The sequence below is a fragment of the Protomyctophum parallelum genome, assembly GCF_964188405.1.
Source record: "Protomyctophum parallelum genome assembly, chromosome: 6".
NCBI lineage: Eukaryota > Metazoa > Chordata > Actinopteri > Myctophiformes > Myctophidae > Protomyctophum > Protomyctophum parallelum.
Window position 1 is genome coordinate 42,862,690 of NC_139701.1, and position 18,043 is coordinate 42,880,732.

At 42.0% G+C, this 18,043-nt stretch overlaps 1 protein-coding gene and 1 long non-coding RNA gene across 2 annotated transcripts in view; one reads left to right on the top strand and one right to left on the bottom strand.

The window, feature by feature from the left end:
• Positions 1–18,043, top strand: part of LOC310859997 (uncharacterized protein) — a gene marked incomplete at both ends in the record, with an annotated part of 187,108 nt that overhangs the window by 160,832 nt on the left and 8,233 nt on the right. The window lies entirely within an intron of this gene.
• Positions 3,853–16,951, bottom strand: LOC310860210. The gene is made up of 3 exons (XR_014569355.1): positions 16,789–16,951; positions 9,587–9,790; positions 3,853–7,157 (listed from the first exon to the last, which is right to left on the bottom strand). It is a non-coding gene; the product is annotated as an uncharacterized lncRNA (long non-coding RNA).

The window sequence follows — 18,043 nt, forward strand, 5'->3', positions numbered from 1 at the left end:
AAGACAGGCAAAAGAAGGGCAAAAGAAGGGCAAAAGAAGGGCAAAAGACAGGCAAAAGAAGGGCAAAAGACAGGCCAAAAGAAGGGCAAAAGACAGGCAAAATAAGGGGCAAAAGACAGGCAAAAGAAGGGCAAAAGAAGGGCAAAAGAAGGGGCAAAAGACAGGCAAAAGAAGGGCAAAAGAAGGGGCAAAAGACAGGCAAAAGAAGGGCAAAAGACAGGCAAAAGACAGGCAAAAGAAGGGCAAAAGAAGGGGCAAAAGACAGGCAGAAGACAGGCAAAAGAAGGGGCAAAAGACAGGCAAAAGAAGGGCAAAAGACAGGCAAAAGAAGGGCAAAAGAAGGGCAAAAGACGGGCAAAAGACAGGCAAAAGAAGGGGCAAAAGACAGGCAAAAGAAGGGCAAAAGACGGGCAAATAACAGGCAAAAGAAGGGCAAAAGAAGGGGCAAAAGACAGGCAAAAGAAGGGCAAAAGACAGGCAAAAGACAGGCAAAAGAAGGGGCAAAAGATGGGCAAAAGACAGGCAAAAGAAGGGCAAAAGAAGGGGCAAAAGACAGGCAAAAGAAGGGCAAAAGAAGGGCAAAAGACGGGCAAAAGACAGGCAAAAGAAGGGCAAAAGAAGGGGCAAAAGACAGGCAAAAGAAGGGCAAAAGAAGGGCAAAAGACAGGCAAAAGAAGGGCAAAAGAAGGGCAAAAGACAGGCAAAAGAAGGGCAAAAGAAGGGCAAAAGACAGGCAAAAGAAGGGCAAAAGAAGGGGCAAAAGAATGGCAAAAGAAGGGCAAAAGAAGGGCAAAAGACAGGCAAAAGAAGGGGCAAAAGAAGGGGCAAAAGAAGGGCAAAAGAAGGGGCAAAAGACAGGCAAAGGAAGGGGCAAAAGACAGGCAAAAGAAGGGGCAAAAGAAGGGCAAAATAAGGGGCAAAAGAAGGGCAAAAGAAGGGCAAAAGACAGGCAAAATAAGGGCAAAAGAAGGGCAAAAGACAGGCAAAAGAAGGGCAAAAGAAGGGCAAAGAAGGGCAAAAGACAGGCAAAAGAAGGGCAAAAGAAAGGGCAAAAGAAGGGCAAAAGACAGGCAAAAGACAGGCAAAATAAGGGGCAAAAGACAGGCCAAAAGAAGGGCAAAAGACAGGCAAAAGAAGGGGCAAAAGACAGGCCAAAAGAAGGGCAAAAGACAGGCAAAAGAAGGGGCAAAAGACAGGCAAAAGAAGGGCAAAAGACAGGCAAAAGAAGGGGCAAAAGACAGGCAAAAGAAGGGGCAAAAGACAGGCAAAGAGGGGCAAAAGACAGGCAAAAGAAGGGGCAAAAGACAGGCAAAAGAAGGGCAAAAGACATGCAAAAGAAGGGGCAAAAGACAGGCAAAAGAAGGGCAAAAGACAGGCAAAAGAAGGGGCAAAAGACAGGCAAAAGAAGGGCAAAAGACAGGCAAAAGAAGGGGCAAAAGACAGGCAAAATAAGCTTTGCCCTCTTCTTTTTTTTAAATATATAATTTTATGAAAGTATTTTTTTTATAAACGTGTGTGCGTGTGTGTGTGCGTGCGTGCGTGCGTGCGTGTGTGCGTGCGTGCGTGCGCTTGCGAGAGGTGTGTAAAGGCCAGCCAATAGGATGACAGGGTGTGTGTGTGCGTGCGTGCGTGCGTGCGTGCGTGCTCTTGCGAGAGCTGTGTAAAGGCCATCCAATTGCACAAATAGCAGACCTACAAGCCCACAAGGTATCGCAGAGCAACTCATTGAGATCTTGTAACTTTAATTTCAGCCCTGTAATTAAGCCCTTATATGTCTCAGCTGTGGAAGTGTAAAAGACAGCACTATGACTGGGAGTGGCGCGCTATGAACTTGAAGGTCTGCTATTTTACAATGGTCCTGAATGGGGGGAAACTATGCCCGAACAAATTGCTCTATCGCAAAAAGTAAAAGTCGAATGCAAATATTTTTTTCCGCTGTGAGTGGCCTGAGATATTGAGGTACACCATGTGCGATTGTGGTGTTGGTACGATCGAAAATGTGGTTATAAGAGCGAGTTAAGAATTGTCATCGCGATAATTTCCTCGTAAGAATTTTACAATGGAGGTCAATGAGCAGCTTGACTGTATTTGTGTCACTTAAAAGGCCGTAGTTCACATTCTGTATGTCTCTGTGCTTTGGTGGTCACATTGTGTGAAAGAGGACATGTGTGGCTACAAAATGACCAAAGAACATGCGTGTAAAATGAATATTTTGGCCGGGACGACAATTTGTTTGGTAAATTGTCAAGGAAAGATTTTCTGTTCCCACACTCTAATCAAAGAAGCCCCGCACTCTAAGTTGGCACTAATTAGGCGAAACGGCCTGCAATTGAACTGCGATTTCGGAAAAAACGTTTAACGTATTCGAATACGGTTTGAACCACGAAAAAGTCCAGAGTCGTGTGAGCTTTCTAAAGTTTAAATCACGTTTCTACGACAAAGTATGCCAGAGTAATGAGGCTGCAAAAGTGAGGTTGATTTAGAGATAAATCCCATACATTGTCGATGGGAGGAAAAAACTATAAATAAAGTTAAATATTTTAAAAAGTATAAACTTTTTCAAAACAACTTTTTCACCAATGAAAGTTCAAAGATAGATGAACATTATAAAGTTTGAATGAAGTTTCAAAGTGAAAGTATGACGGAGTTATAAGAGCTCAAAAAGTTAACTGTGAAAAATGGGACCTTTCTTCCATCGACTCTCACTATAAAGAATGTAAAAAAAAGTTAAAAAGTTAAAAAGTATAAAAAGTATAAAACTTTGTAAAAAAAGAAAAAACAAGCATAAATAACTGCAAAGAGCTGAACAGTTTGAAGTTTGAACTAAATTTCTAGTATAAAGTATGCGGAAGTAGTTAGGTGCCAAAAAAACGGCGGAATAAAGAAGAAGAAGAAGCGGAATAAATATAGACTGGCAATGACTATTGTGTGCTCGCTGTGGCGAGCCCACAAATAGCTTCTGGGCTTCTGTGCACCGGGGCAAAGCTTTTTCCTGCAGAAAAAACTGTATAATTGTGACGATGCCCATTTTTATTATTTGTATTATATACCCCCCCCCCCTTTTCCCCCTCACTGTATGTTTCTTGTCCCTTTTTGCCTCTTTTATGATGAATTATTGTTCTGTTCTTTGACTATATAGAAGTGTCTATTTGTATGTCTCTAAATGTTTTGATGAATTGAACATGGTGGACCCTCTTGTAAACAAGTTTAATGCTTAATTGGGTCGTCCACTCACAGTTAGCAATCTCTATTGAGTTTGTGCTTGAAATGTACTGTAATTCTGCAAACTGTTAATACATATTTCAATCAATCAATACATTTGGAAATCTGCAGGAATTAATCACGTTTAGCATTAAGAAACATTGAGTGAGTTTCTACAAACACAATAGGCTGCGTTGTGGGTGAGGGAAGCAAGGTGGGCGGTTGACCTTTGGAAGTAGTCCTCCTACAGTACATTTTAACAGCGGGCGACAGCCAGACAACTCTTCCAGGAGTGCATTATTTGTCAATGGGACCCGGCAACTACTGGCGAAAGCAGGCGATTGTGGAAAAGTGGGCGGAGGAACGAAAAGATGAAAATAATTCATCTTTTGGGCGCCGTTGTTCTCCCGCTGTTAAAACACACTGCTAGGGACCGGAGACTGTCAGTGGGGAATGCTCAACGGGAAGAGTAGGGCTGAGAGTGCTATGTCCTCCCGGGGGAGCTGATCACAGGTGAGTGTTTTTTTTGTTGGAAGGAATTAATTTACACAATGACTAAATTGGGAGGAAAAAAGGCTTACTCTATGTTGGCTCTCAAGAAAGGAGGACAAAACCAACAGAAGGAACAGACCCGTGATATAGAAGACATGATAGACCACAGTCAATCTTTATTTCAGACCGTAATAGGTCTATATAAAAACAATACAAGGGACAGAGCACAAATTAAAACAAGCAACAGAATAGAAAATAGGCTAAAACACCGTCTTTCCAATGTCTCCAGAAAGAAGAAGAGTAAGTATTACGACCTAATGCTGCTCTTCTTAGGCATGGTTAGTCATTATGATCCCCCCCCCCCCCTTCTTTTGTCTTGTTTTTGTCCTTTTTAGTCCATCATAAAACTGTACATAAGATTCCTGGGAACAGCAACTAGAGTGGGAACATCACTGTGTACAAACATTTGGCTGGCACAGGTTTACAGTGCCTGTACTGTAGCAGCACCACAAGTGGGCACTGGGCAGTATACAGTGGTGTGTACAGTCATAGCACATGCTGTTGCACTCTGACCCCTATTGGCCAGAATATGTATTATGTTACAGTTGAATCATGCTCCTAAATCTTTAAATGAAATAACAAACCTAAAACAACATTTTGTTTGGCAATACATGCACCATGCTATGCCAAGCAAACAACACCGATAGTGTGACTTCATTAAGCTACCAAGCTATTCCATTGTGGATATAGTTACTGGGAGACTTGAGTATTGGTTTAACATTTGCCATTCCAAGCAAAGTATTCATTGTTACAGTACATAGAGGAAGGTTGTGTGATATTTTGCAGCTCTTGGACAATTCCATACATGTAACAATGAAATTAGATTACTGTCAAGACTAAATGGTGTGTTATTCAAAAGACAAGACTAAATAAACTGCTTTTGAGCCAGAGTTAAATTTCATTTTGTACCGTTTTTGGTATGAAGAAGTTAATTTAGATTTTTTTATTTGGTTAAGTCATAGTATTTTGGATGAAATGTGATTTCTACAATTGATCGTCACCAAAAATGCATTTTTGCAGGCATTGATGATTGGCGTCAGCAATGACTGATTTTACACTTGCACTAAGGCACAACACCCGACCACAACCAAACATAAAATTACTTTTAGTTCAACTGGATCTCTTTTAGTTTGTATTTGTTGAGAAAATAGTAAACATATTTAGTCTTTGTTTTACTCATCATAGCTTAGTTTTATTTTATTTTGTTTTAATCAGAAAGGCAGTCAAACATTTTTTGTCAGTTTTAGTCAGCAAAATTAACACTGGAGCCCTTGACACACTGTGAGCATTGGATGCATGTGATATGAAACAGCCCATTTACAAGAGCTGTAGCCACGCACTGCGTTGCGAGCTTAAATTGGTAAATTGGTTTCTTAAACATAATTATTACTTTTGTTCATAGGATTTCTTACATTTGTTTGTACTAGCCCTTACCCATTGTGAGATATTTCCCCGCCCTTGTGGCCGCGGGGGGTACTGTAAATTTTTATTATAAATTCAATATTAATCATTAATGTGTCAAATTGAAAAAAGGGCTTCGTTAAGACCTCCATATTATTATGGTCAATGCCTGTGTGAAAAGTGGGAGCGATTGGTGCAGGCAGTGAGGAGCTACGGCAGTGTTTCTGACACACACAGACAGACACACATGATTTAAAATGTAATTATTACATAAAAAAAATACATTAACATTTTAATACTATAGTCATTGAACATACAAGACTGAAGTAATTAAAGCGGGTCATGTTTGGAATTGTAACATTAATAATATATAATAAGTCCAATGCATTTGTATTTAGTTCATAACCAAATATACCAAAAATAGCTATGACAGAAATATGCAATGTGGCCCTCTGAAGTGAGTGTGGAAATATCACCATCGTCAAAGTTGCCCAACCCTGCACTAAACCATCATGGCCACTGAGCTGATATTGCTTTGACAGCTCCAGTCCAAACAGCTGATGTAGAGACCCTTCTCTGCACTCAAGGTCATGTGCCATTATTTTGTTCTTTATCCTTTACTGTAAGAGCCAGAACCTGTGATGGAAAAACATCCAAAATAGACATCTACGTGTATGATATCCTCTACTTTTTCGTATGATTTCTCTACTTTATTTTCTAGGAATTATCAAGGTCATGCACAGTATGTTTGTGTATGTTTCTTTCTTATTTTACAGCTAAACTAATATTTAGTTTGACTATTAATAGTTAAACAGTCTCTCCCGTCTCAATCTCCATGTGTTTCTTCAGTAGTCTCCGTCGACCAGAGCTTTTTCTAACTGCAGGCCGTTTGCTGGTATGAGTCTGCATGTGTCTTTTCAACTCAGTTTTTCCATCAAAAGCTTTTCCACAAAGTGTACAAATACAAACTTTCTCCCATGTATGAATCCTCACATGTTCTTTAAGATATTCACTTCGACTAAAGCCTTTGCCACAAATGGTGCAACAAAAGGGTTTTTCACCAGTATGCATTGTCATGTGTCTCTTGAGACTTTCATTTCGATTAAACCTTTGGCAACAAACTGTACACTTAAAGGGTTGCTCCCCTGTATGAATCCTCATGTGTCTATCCAAGTAATTTTTCATGCCAAAGCTTTTGTCACAGAATGTACAACTAAAGGGTTTCTCTCCTGTATGAGTCAGCATGTGTCGCTTCAAATCGTTTTTTCCACCAAAACGCTTGCCACAAACAGCACAAACATTGTCTTTCTCCCCTGTATGAGTTCTCATATGTACATTCAGATGCGCAGTTCGACTAAAGCCTTTACCACACGTTGTACACATAATGGGTTTGTCACCTGTATGCGTTAACATGTGCCTCTTCATAGTTTCATTTCGATGAAAGCTTTGGGAACAAACTATACAACTATAGGGTTTCAACCCGGTGTGTGTCCTCATGTGTCTATCCAGGCTATGTTTTACACCAAACTTTTTGCAACAAACGGTGCAACTAAAGGCATTCTTCCCCGAGTCAATAATCATGGCTGAAGTTTGTATGGATGACTGCTGGTCCTGGGGAAGCTTGTTGCACAATGTCAATGTTTGTCCTTCCACATTTTGTGATTTCAATGTGTTTAAAGCAGACTGATCTTCCCTGGTCGCCTCCCAATCATCACTGTCTTCAGTGTCAGAATCAGAGCAGTGTGAAGAATGGAGCTGGTCTTCACTAGTTGGTTGTGATGTTCCACAGTCCTCTACATCAGCTTGTGTTTCAAAAGGCTCTGTGTCCGTTTCATCTTCACTTTTCAGTACTATTGTCAATGTTGGACCAACATCCTCCTCTGATCCAAGTAGCTCTTCCTGTTCCTCTTTAGTAGGTGGAGCCAATAGTTCCTCCTGGTCCAGACTGGGCCTCCACTCTTCCTGTTCAATCTCCTCTTTACACACTGGGACAAGTTGGCGATCTAGGACAGAATGACAGCAGAGATCAACTCAACGTGTTTTCACACACACACACACACACACACACACACACACACACACACACACACACACACACACACACACACACACACACACACACACACACACACACACACACACACACACACACACACACACACACACACACACACACACACACACACACACACACACACATCCAAGACCCTGTGCAATGGATTTTTGGAGCATTATATTTTGAAGTTTTACTCTGAAATGGAAAGCTGTGTTTTTTTTTTAACCAATCAGATCATCACATCACTTCAGGGTATGTTAAGTAGCTCTGCTGCATTTGTGACGTGTGCGTTGGGTTAGTTTGTTTACATGTCACAGATGTCATAGATACATATTTTAGCGTGATGATTAAGTTTAAAGGTGTAGTGAAACGGTGGGCATTTTATTTTTAAGTTTAAGCTGGAAACGATGGCTCTTAAGTTTCTGAACCAATCAGAGCGTTGCATCCCTTCATGCGATGGTATGGTAGCTAGGGACAGTCCAGGACACGCAGGACGCATTGAGTGAGTTTGTTTACAAGTCTGATAGTCGGCCAGCTGTACCAGTTTACTGCCATGTGGCTTATTTCTACCCAATAATGTTTTCAGATACATATTTTAGCCTGATTATTACATTTAAACCGAGTAATACAATGTCTGGATGTTATCTTGAATGGGAATAAAAACAGAGGATTTCTGTAATCAGTAGCAGCTATGTTGGACAGACTCACAGATATGGGGAATCAAACGGGTGAGCTTCGTTTGGTCTTTTTCTGCACATTGTTCTATACTAGTACTGTACAGTGTTGTTTTCGTCGACTAAAACTATGACGAAAAATGTTCGTCGACAACCTTTTTTCACTGACGAAAACTAAATAGAAACTGAATGAAAACTAAGCTATGATGACTAAAACTAAATGTACTGACAATTGCGACAACAAAATAAAACTAGACTAAAATGTTAGGAAGGGACTAGTGGACAAGAGATCCAGTACAAGTCATTTTACCCTTGGTTGCATGCTGAAAATAGCCGATCTACAAGCTCACAACACGTTACGACGCGTTGTGAGCTTGTAGATCGGCTATTTTCAGCACGTGTAAAAACAGTCAATACGACGGCATCAAGGCCTGCCAAAATAGATTTTAGTCGACTAAAATCTTAACCAGGCATCCGGAAGAGGCGCTTACAGCATTGTTGAGAACCACTGTAGGCCTATTGGGTTGCGTTCACACGGGCAGGCACAAAGACGAATGCTACATGCATCATTGCATCGTCATGGCTTCCATTGACAATGAATGGTAGACTGCGTCTTTGCATCTGCCTGTGTGAACGCAACACAAGACTTTTTTGCAGCCTTCTCCAGAACCACTCATCATATACTGCGTGAAAAGAGGAGTTAACGGGATAATATAATATAAATATCGGATCGGGGAAATCGGGGCAGATACTCAAAATACAATTATCGGAATTGAATCGGGAGCAAATTAATATGTGTTCTGGACATGATGGACATCCCTACCAACAACCCTTGCATTCTCAGCAATACAATTCGACAGGACAAACTATTCTCCAGATATGCGAACGGCGGATACAGCATTAATGTACAGATACGCCACAGAGCATGCATCACACCTGTATGGTAAGGTTGGGCATTTCGGTTTCACGGTGTGATACGGTTTAATTATATCATTAAGGTTTCGTCCGTCAAAACCGGCCAAACCTGAACGTTGGGTGGCCGTGATTATTGTTTACGGAAGCAGTATAGAATGGCAGCATCAAATAACACTAGTTTCCATGATCCATCCGTCCGATTTATCCGTCCGTCTGTGTCTGACTAAATTCTTGTGCCAGTTGCCGTGCTCTCCCCCGCGCCCCCACCCATCTCCCCGTTCTCTGGTCGAGTGGAGTGAGAAGAAGATTACGTGCACCATGACAGGCAATGCTGAAGCCAAGTGACGCACAAGCGCTAAATAATAAGCTAGCCGTGTGTGTGTGTGTGTGTGTGTGGTTTACGTCAAGTCACAAAAAAACTCGCTATGAAACAGAGCTATGCTGTGGATAGTCACAGAACAGATTTGTTGCAGCTCAGCATTGCCAAAATATTCCTATCAGCAACTGGCCAACTCTCTGTCAGGCATAAACTAAACTCAGTGGATCATTGCGTCGTCGAACACATGAGCGTTTTGGTCATAGTAAACCAGGGTTTTAAATTTAGCAAAAGCACCCAACGTTACTGTATGGAAGCATTTATTCAGGTTTTTACTTGCTGTAGTGTAGGGCAGAAACCTTGTAGCTATATACTTTGTAACACAAGTGTCACACTGAAGTAGCCGTGCGTTGTGAATTTGTAGATCGGCTATTCTCACTGTATTTCTTTGTCTGCGTTTGTTGTGTGTACCTTCGTTGTGTTCACTTTTCACCGGTAGAAAAGTAAATGTTGACCGGTCCTCCTCCTCCTCCTCCTCCTCTGGTCTTTGTAGTAGCTCCTCCTGCGGTTCCTCTTTAATGTGTGGAGGTTGTGGTTCCTCCTGGACCAGACTGGAGCTCCTCTCCTGCTGCTCGGGGGAAACCTCCTCCTCACACACAATGAGGTTCAGGTAGTCTAGGAGGACGACAAAAATTATAATAAATGACTAAATATCATCGAGTCATTTGGAGTGAAAATCATTCCAAAACGCTGAGCGGTGGCCGATCGATCGGAGGCAAAAATTGTGAGAATTGACGATATAAAAGCTCACAACGCCTCTCAAAACACAAGGCGATGTGAGCTCGCGGATCAGCTATTTTCACAACATTTATCTGTGGAACGGAGTCAAACAAAACATAATGGGCTCCATCTTGCACCAACCTTATCCCTAAACTTATTTGCCATTTATTTACTATTTTGAAAATAGTTTTAAAATTGTTCAACTAGCCGATCTACATCTACATGTTGTGAGCTTGTAGATCAGCTATTTGAACTATTTTAAAAGGGTTTTTCTTTATGTAATTTTTTTTTAGAAATACGTAGTTTTTTTGGTTTGTCGGAATTATCATGAGCCCGTATGCAACGCCTGTGCACATGTACACGTACATGAATGTCGATCAATAGCCTAGACGTGCACAAACGCATACATCGGGACCATACGTGGAATGTGACAAATGGACAGCCATATACAAATCACACCTGTGTGAAGTGAGGGGCGCTCTAATCATTATACATCATCATAAATCATCTCATGAACTGAATTTATGTGATTGATTAGCAGATTTGCTCATCTACATATGACGTAAATTGTCCCTTCATTGTCAATGGCATTTCATGTTTGCCACAAACGTCAGATTTGGTGGACATTGGACCTAATTTCTCCTTTCATTGTCAATGGCAAATATGAGACGTGAGGGGACAAAAGCCACCCCTCAAAAAGGCTAGATGGTGCAAGGCGGAGGAGTCTCTGGCGTCGTTCACCGGCCATCTTGCTACAGTGAACTTTTCTGGTACGTTTTACGGTAGCTGGTATCTGCTAATGCACCAAGTCTCTCTCTCTTTGTGTGTGTGTGTGTGTGTGTGTGTGTGTAATCCACGTAACTCGAGAATCGTTCGCCCCACCGACTTTTAGCCAGGGAGTGCAGTCCCCGGTGTTGAGTCAGTCGGACCCACGGTTGTCCAGAGCTGCCCCAAAAGGCCTCTGCCCCGGCTCTGCACAGGGCCCCTGCCCAGTGTCCATATATGGAGCTGTCCTTTTCTGACATATGCATAGACTCCATATTTAGGCATACCTGACAAAGAACTCCATATATGGGCATAACAGGGACACAGACATAATATATCGGTGGGGCATGCATTTCCAACTTGCATCGTTCCAAGTAGGCCAATGCCCAACTGGCACCACTATATTACTAGACACAATGTTATGAGTTGGCGAGGTACCTGTAGCAAGATGGCTGCTATGTGGCGTCGTTGCTCTCCATTGGCCAGCAGCGCAATAGGCCTATCTCACAGCCATTCCCGCCCCCTTTCCAGACCTAGTGGTGTTGACGTGACGTCACTCCATAGACATTACATGTTAAAAGACCTAGATTCAGAAGCTATAAACAACGCTTTTTTTCTGAAGGTGAACTTTGCTCCATGGACCAGAGCTACATCCCTACCTGCTTTCTCAGCAGAATTTAAGGCCGTTTCCAAATGTTAAAATGTAAAAGACCAATATTATTATGAAGAAAACAAGATGTTAAGACCGCTAAACAAAATAGAATAAAGTTTACCTTTAGAAAAAGCGTTGTTTATGACTTCTGAATGTAGGTCTTTTAACATGTAATGTCTATGGAGTGACGTCACGTCAACACCACTAGGTCTGGAAAGTAGGGCTGACCCAAAAAAATCAATTAATCAACGTCCAATTGATAAGCACGGGAGTCAATCTTGAAATAAAATAAATGAATAGTCATTTTAAAAAGCGGACCCTTTTGGTCCGCGAGCCAGGCGCAAGCATGGCTCCGTCCTCACGTGTTAACGAGTAAGTCAACAAGTGCAGCTAGTGTCATGCCGTCCACGCAGAAATATAAGTCAAAAGTGAGTCAAGTGACATGGTTGCATTTTAAAATATGTCCATGACCGTGGTGGAAAAATAATGTGCCACGTTATCACGGCACCTGTAGCGAAGAGGATTCTATCCATCACCGACTCCCTGCCGCATACTACAACCCCATTGCGTATCTTCTCCAAAGCTGGATTTATTGTCTCTTTTCTGCACTAATATAAGGGTAACTATAATATTGCACTCTCAGAGGCACTTCGGTTGTGCGAATGGTGCGGTCGCACAGTGCGGCCTCGCGCTATACGGAATTTCTTTATTTTTTGAAATGGAACGTCTCTCTCTCCATCTCTCTCTCTAATTACATATTTCCATTTTGCACCAATATTATACTGCCATGTCTTAATAAGTTAATAAGTGTTGCTTTTTGCAAATAAATAAGCTAATTAAGAAGGTTGATCACAAAGTTAATGTGGTATCATAGGCAATGATAGCAACTGACTGGCATGGTAGGCCTATAGCCTAATTACTTATTTGGCAGCACCTGCAATGACAATAGTAACCTTATATACACATTTCAAAAGGCTTTCATATACTATTAATATTTTTCTAATAAGGTTTGTCTTTATAGATAGAAATGTGATCATTTTTGTATCGTTTGGGATAATATCTAATTAATTATTAAAGCACAGGGCCTCACATTTCTCCCAGGCAGCTCTGATTGCTCAAAGAGTGTCCGCTTTTGTTCCGCGAGCCGTGCGCCTCACAGCAAGCTCTGCTGCGCTGTCATAAAGCCTCGATTAAATGACTCTTTATTTCAGTTACTTTTATGGCAACAGAAGCAAAATGTCGTTCGTTGACACTTGACAGCGTGTGCTGTTTTGATTGGGAAAACGTATATATATGCCTTATTTAGCCTATTTGTTTTTAGTTTATTTCCATAGAACCTAGAGCCTGGGATGCCTACATGTGTCAGGCTTAATTGGTTGTGCTTAATAAGAGTTCATGTTATGGTGATATGGTCGGGTGGTGTTTTTTCCACGAAGCCTCTGACTTTATATAGGTTATAAATGTTACACGAGAGAAGCAAAATGCCGTTTGTCGTGTGCTGTGCAGTTTTGGATGCAGAGGTAATGCATGCCTGTCAGGCGCTGTTGATTGTATTTCTGGCATGTGTCTTGAAGAGTATATTCATGTTACCGTTCGTTTACAATTGACAGGAGTTTGGATTAATTTTTTTTTATTTGATTGAGAGGTAATTGCTGTTTAATAATTGTTAAATAAAAGACCAATCCAATATGCGCTCCTCTCTACTATTAGGCCTAAAAAAAACCGTTGGTTTCCGATTGGCTGTCATTTTTGGGCTGAGTAGGTAGGGAATTTATTTAATTTAATTTTTTATTTAATTTTTTCGTGGGAAGGATGGGTAGCAAGGATTAAAAAAAAAAATCCTACGGCAATGATGGATAGGCTTCTACATATTTCATATTTTGGCTATGTGAAATAACTGTGGCAGTTTTAATGGTTAATACAACTTTACATTGTTTTCATTACACAGTGACATACCTGGAGTAGAGGCAGCAGGTTTAGAAAATAGGGTTGCTGATATTTTCTGCTGCCCTGCGGTTGGCTTTGGCAATTTTTTTGGTGGCTTTTTAATGTGCGGTGGCAGTGGCACCACAACACACACGCAACAGAAACACAACAATATCGGCGTGTGTTATTCAATGTGTGTTTGTGTTTCCCATTGAACCGGGTCTGCATGTCACGTTAAAACATGTTCCCCTAAATATTTCTGTTGGAGGCAGCGCGGTTTAGTTGAGAGAGTTGCGACATCTCCGTTCACTGCTTATTCGTGGGGCTGCATGCGTCATTGATCAGTCCATTGTCGTCACTCTCTGTCTTTAAACAGCTCTAGTCTAGAGGCTGCGCTCCGCTCCGCGGTCAGAGCTGAGCAACATGGCGGCGCACAGAGCGCTGTGTTGACAGTGTTGTTACAAACGATAGTGGTTCCTACGTGGATTTTATTTTATATAACGTAGGATGAGGTTGCTTGTCCCGATGGTCTCATCAAAGAGAATTTTAATAATCAAAGACCTTTTTGGTCTTGACTCGGTCGTATTCTGAGCTTTTTTTTCTTTTTTTTCACCAAATGCCAATAAAAGAATATGGGTCGCGCATATTTAATAGAGTCGGTCGGCAACCGGAAACCACTTTTTTTTTAGGCCTTAGTATCTTCTGCAGCTATATCGCTGTTTTATTATAAGTCTAATTCATTGTGCGTCACTGCTCGCCTCACTGTACTGTACTGTACTGTACTAGCCCTCCTCCCTGGCCTGTGTCTGTGTGTTAGGCTGTGCAACAGTGACACTTGGTGAACAAAAGCTGTAACGCCATTTCCGTGCTCGGACACAGGGACCCACACACATAGCTGTCTATAGGAGTGGTTGCACCACTCAAAAACGCCATTGACAATGAAGAAAAATTAATGTTTGTTTTGTCCCTAACAAACATTAAATCCCATTAACAATAAAGATAATTTAATGTTTGTTTTGACACTGTTTGTTTTACATAATCATTACATCACCTAAACCAAATTCCCTCCTCGATGTTGTATGATCTGATGATGATAAGAGCGCCCCTCACATTTTATAACCTATATAGATCAAGGGTTTTCATAGGAGGGCTGTGGGCCACAAGTGACATCATCGATGGGGAATCCAACTGCAGGCTTACTATTCCTGAACTGCAGGCTTACTATTCCACGATAACAAAAATATATTATTAAAATAAATCTTGTTTAAAAACAAAGATCTGCATAACAATGATGTCACTGGTGGACGAACTGCCCACAGCCCTCCTTAGCCCCATATGTGCCCTCTCCCTACGCTCATTCTGTAGCTCCGAGATGAGGTCACACACTGGGCCCCTCCCACCGCGTTTCAGAAACGGCGCAAGTTTCCGAAAACATGGTCTCCTATCCTTACCACACCATTAATCCAAAACGTGTAGGGCCGATCCAGGTTTACACTAATTCAAACTTAGGACCGGCCCAGAAAATCCAAACTAGAGATTTTAACTGAGCCTTTACGTCCCGTCTTTTGTCAGTCGCTTCCATGTTTATCAAGGAAGTTGAAAAGCTTTAGCGCCTCCCCGGCACCTCCCCTGGTCGAAAATTTCCAACTGACTTCAGTTCACTCGACATGCACGCGCACACGCACACTTCCTTGATAAACATGGAAGCGACTGACAAAATACGGGACGTAAAGGCTCAGTTCAAATCTCTAGTTGGATTTTCTGGGCCGGTCCTAAGTTTGAATTAGTGTAAACCTGGATCGGCCCTACACGTTTTGGATTAATGGTGTGGTAAGGATAGGAGACCATGTTTTCGGAAACTTGCGCCGTTTCTGAAACGCGGTGGGAGGGGCCCAGTGTGTGACCTCATCTCGGAGCTACAGAATGAGCGTAGGGAGAGGGCACATATGGGGCTAAGCCCTCCTATGAGACACAGGAGAAAGAAATTGTGGCATTTTACCATGAACATTAGTGAGGACCAATTATATGACGATAGGTTGAAAAGTGGTGAAGTGGTCCTTTAAAGCTCTATAAGGGTCTATTTGGTTATCAACTCTCCATCATTTAGCTGGGGACCACCTGGAACCCCCTCAAGGACCACTGGTGGTCCTTGCATTCGTCTACAGACCCACATTTAATGGTAATGGCAATTATATATATCTGAGACCCACATATATATTGTAAAATCAATGTTAATTTAACTTTGAGTGTACAAATGGAACCAAATGGACCCGTTAGGTTCCATTTGGTTCCATGTGTACTGTATTCTCTGAGTTACAGACCCATAAGTGGTCCATTTGGTTCTGTGCACGTACACTATTTGAGTTACAGACCATTTTGGGTCTATGTTAGCCCCTTTCGGGACCCTACGTAAAACTTTTCTGATATTTTGTTGAGTATTACGTTGGGTCCCTGCTCACTACTGTATTTTCGTATGGAAATTCCTATTTGCGGAAGTGGAGATTCTCTCTAAAATAGGACCCGCGGCATGTGACGCCATTATTTTCCTTGAGTTATTCTGAATTCGGTAACTTTAAGTAGCTATACATCCAGCTGCGAATATCTCCTGTGGCGCGGAAGCCGTTAAGTATTTTTAATCTTTGTTAGACCGATTTGGTCGCTTTATTTCTTCTTGTTTGTTTACCGTTTATTGTACCGCCTCCCGGTGTGCGGTTGGCTTGTGAGGCTACGTCCCTGCCTCTGATCTGCTGTGTCATAGCTATAGCGCCACTAGCTAGCCAGATAGGCGGTACAATGAGGTGTCAATAAACAAGGAAGGAAAAGAAGAATCCAAGCTTCCAAATCGGGCAAACATATATTAAAAATACTTAACGGCTTCCGCGCCACAGGAGATATTCGCAAAGGTATGTATGTGTACTTATACTTTACATATTCAGAAAGCCTCATACTGAAGAATATCGTCAAAGAGCGCGGGGAGGCGTTTTAACATGTAAACATGAGCCAGTAAATGTTTTAATCAGGTGGCATGGACGACGTGGAACAGGACCCAATGCACTGGGTCGAACAAATGTCAGAAACTTCAGTAGCATTTGGGTTCTGCTTGGAGGGCTAGGTCTATGTGTACTCTGAGTTACAGACCCATAAGGGTCCATTTGGTTCTATGTGTACACTCTGAGTTACAGACCCATAACAAGGGTCCATTTGGTTCGGGCTGGGGACCCCTGGAGCTCCCTCAAGGACCCCTGGGGGTCCCCGGACCCCACTTTGGGAACCACTGCTATATACTATCCAGACATTAGCTTTCCAACAATGAAAACTAGCAACATTAGCATAGCATGCAGCAACGTCTTTAGCATAAACAGGGCAGGCCTCTATCTATACTATACTACCGGTATACTATACTATGCACAGACACAGCACACTGGCCTGGGTCTCGGGCCGAAAATAGCAGATCTCACACGGCGCCCTTGTGAGCTTGTATATCTGCTACGATCGGTCCGACGTCGCACGTATGACACGAATGAGGTTTAATACGGAATTGAACCCAAACCTGCTCTGTCGAAGAAGCTCCATGTTGTTGAAGGAGGAGGAGAAGACCCCGCCATGCTGCTTGCTTAAAAAAAAGACGACACGGGGGAAGAACAGCTGTGGTTGTTGTTATTAATTTGCAAAGTACGTCCGCGGTCACGCGCCGCTGTCAGAAAGACAGCTGCGGTTCCAATAACGTCGGCGGGCACGCACACGCACGCGCCTTGAGCTCCCACACACACACACACACACACACACACACACACACACAGTCACACACACAGATACACAGCTGCTTGGCCGAGGCCAGAGTAATATAGTAAGAGAGTGGCGACACGCTTTGATCTCGCCGCAAAGCGGGGTGCTATGGGCTGGATAGTTCCAAACATTGGAACTATCCCATTGAGATAGAATGAGCACTTCCGCATTCCGATTACTCTGGCCGAGGCCGGATAGGCCGAGGCAAGCTTTGCTGGCAGGCGCGTCAATGCAGCTGCAGTGATGCATCGCTCTGTTCCGTTAGTGCACTACAAAATAAAAGTAATTTCAATGACCGTTATAGTAGAGTTCCCAGAAGTATTTTTCGCCACAGTATGAAAAAATAATTTCATGTTATAGGTTTTATTGTACCCTGTATGATGATTTAAGGGTTCCACTATGTGAGGCAATGCAACAAAAAAAAATCCTGAACTATTCTGGGAAGATGATGGTCAGAAGGTAGAAGTAGGCCTAATGAAGTATTTAGGACAGACTGGACAGCACAGTTTGTTGCTATAGACTAGAGCCTGGAGTAAAAGACAATCCCAGCTCTTCAATTATCCTGTTACAGGCCTAACGGTGGATTTCATTTTATTGTATGGTATTTTGTTTTATGTTGTATATATTATGTAATCTGCCTTTAAAGGATATTGGGTGTATTAGTCATGTAAATAAACTATAAAATAAAAAGTGTCCTGTAAGTCCATATGGGCTGCAGGGCTTCTTCTGAAGCATGACACTTAAATAAAGAATCAATCAATCAAATCATATAATTTGATGAACTCCTGTATTTATTTGTAACTGTTTTGTATGTTTTTAATTGTTGTTTGTCTTCCATTGGCTACGGCTGTCAATACAGTTTGATTGATTGATTGATTGATTGATTGATTGATTGATTGATTGATTGATTGATGGCTAGTGGTTTTCAAGACCACCAGTGGTCCTTGAAGGGGTTCCAGGTGGTCCCCAGCTTAGATAATATATCCAATGATAACATATTTTAGTTTTGTGTCTGAGAG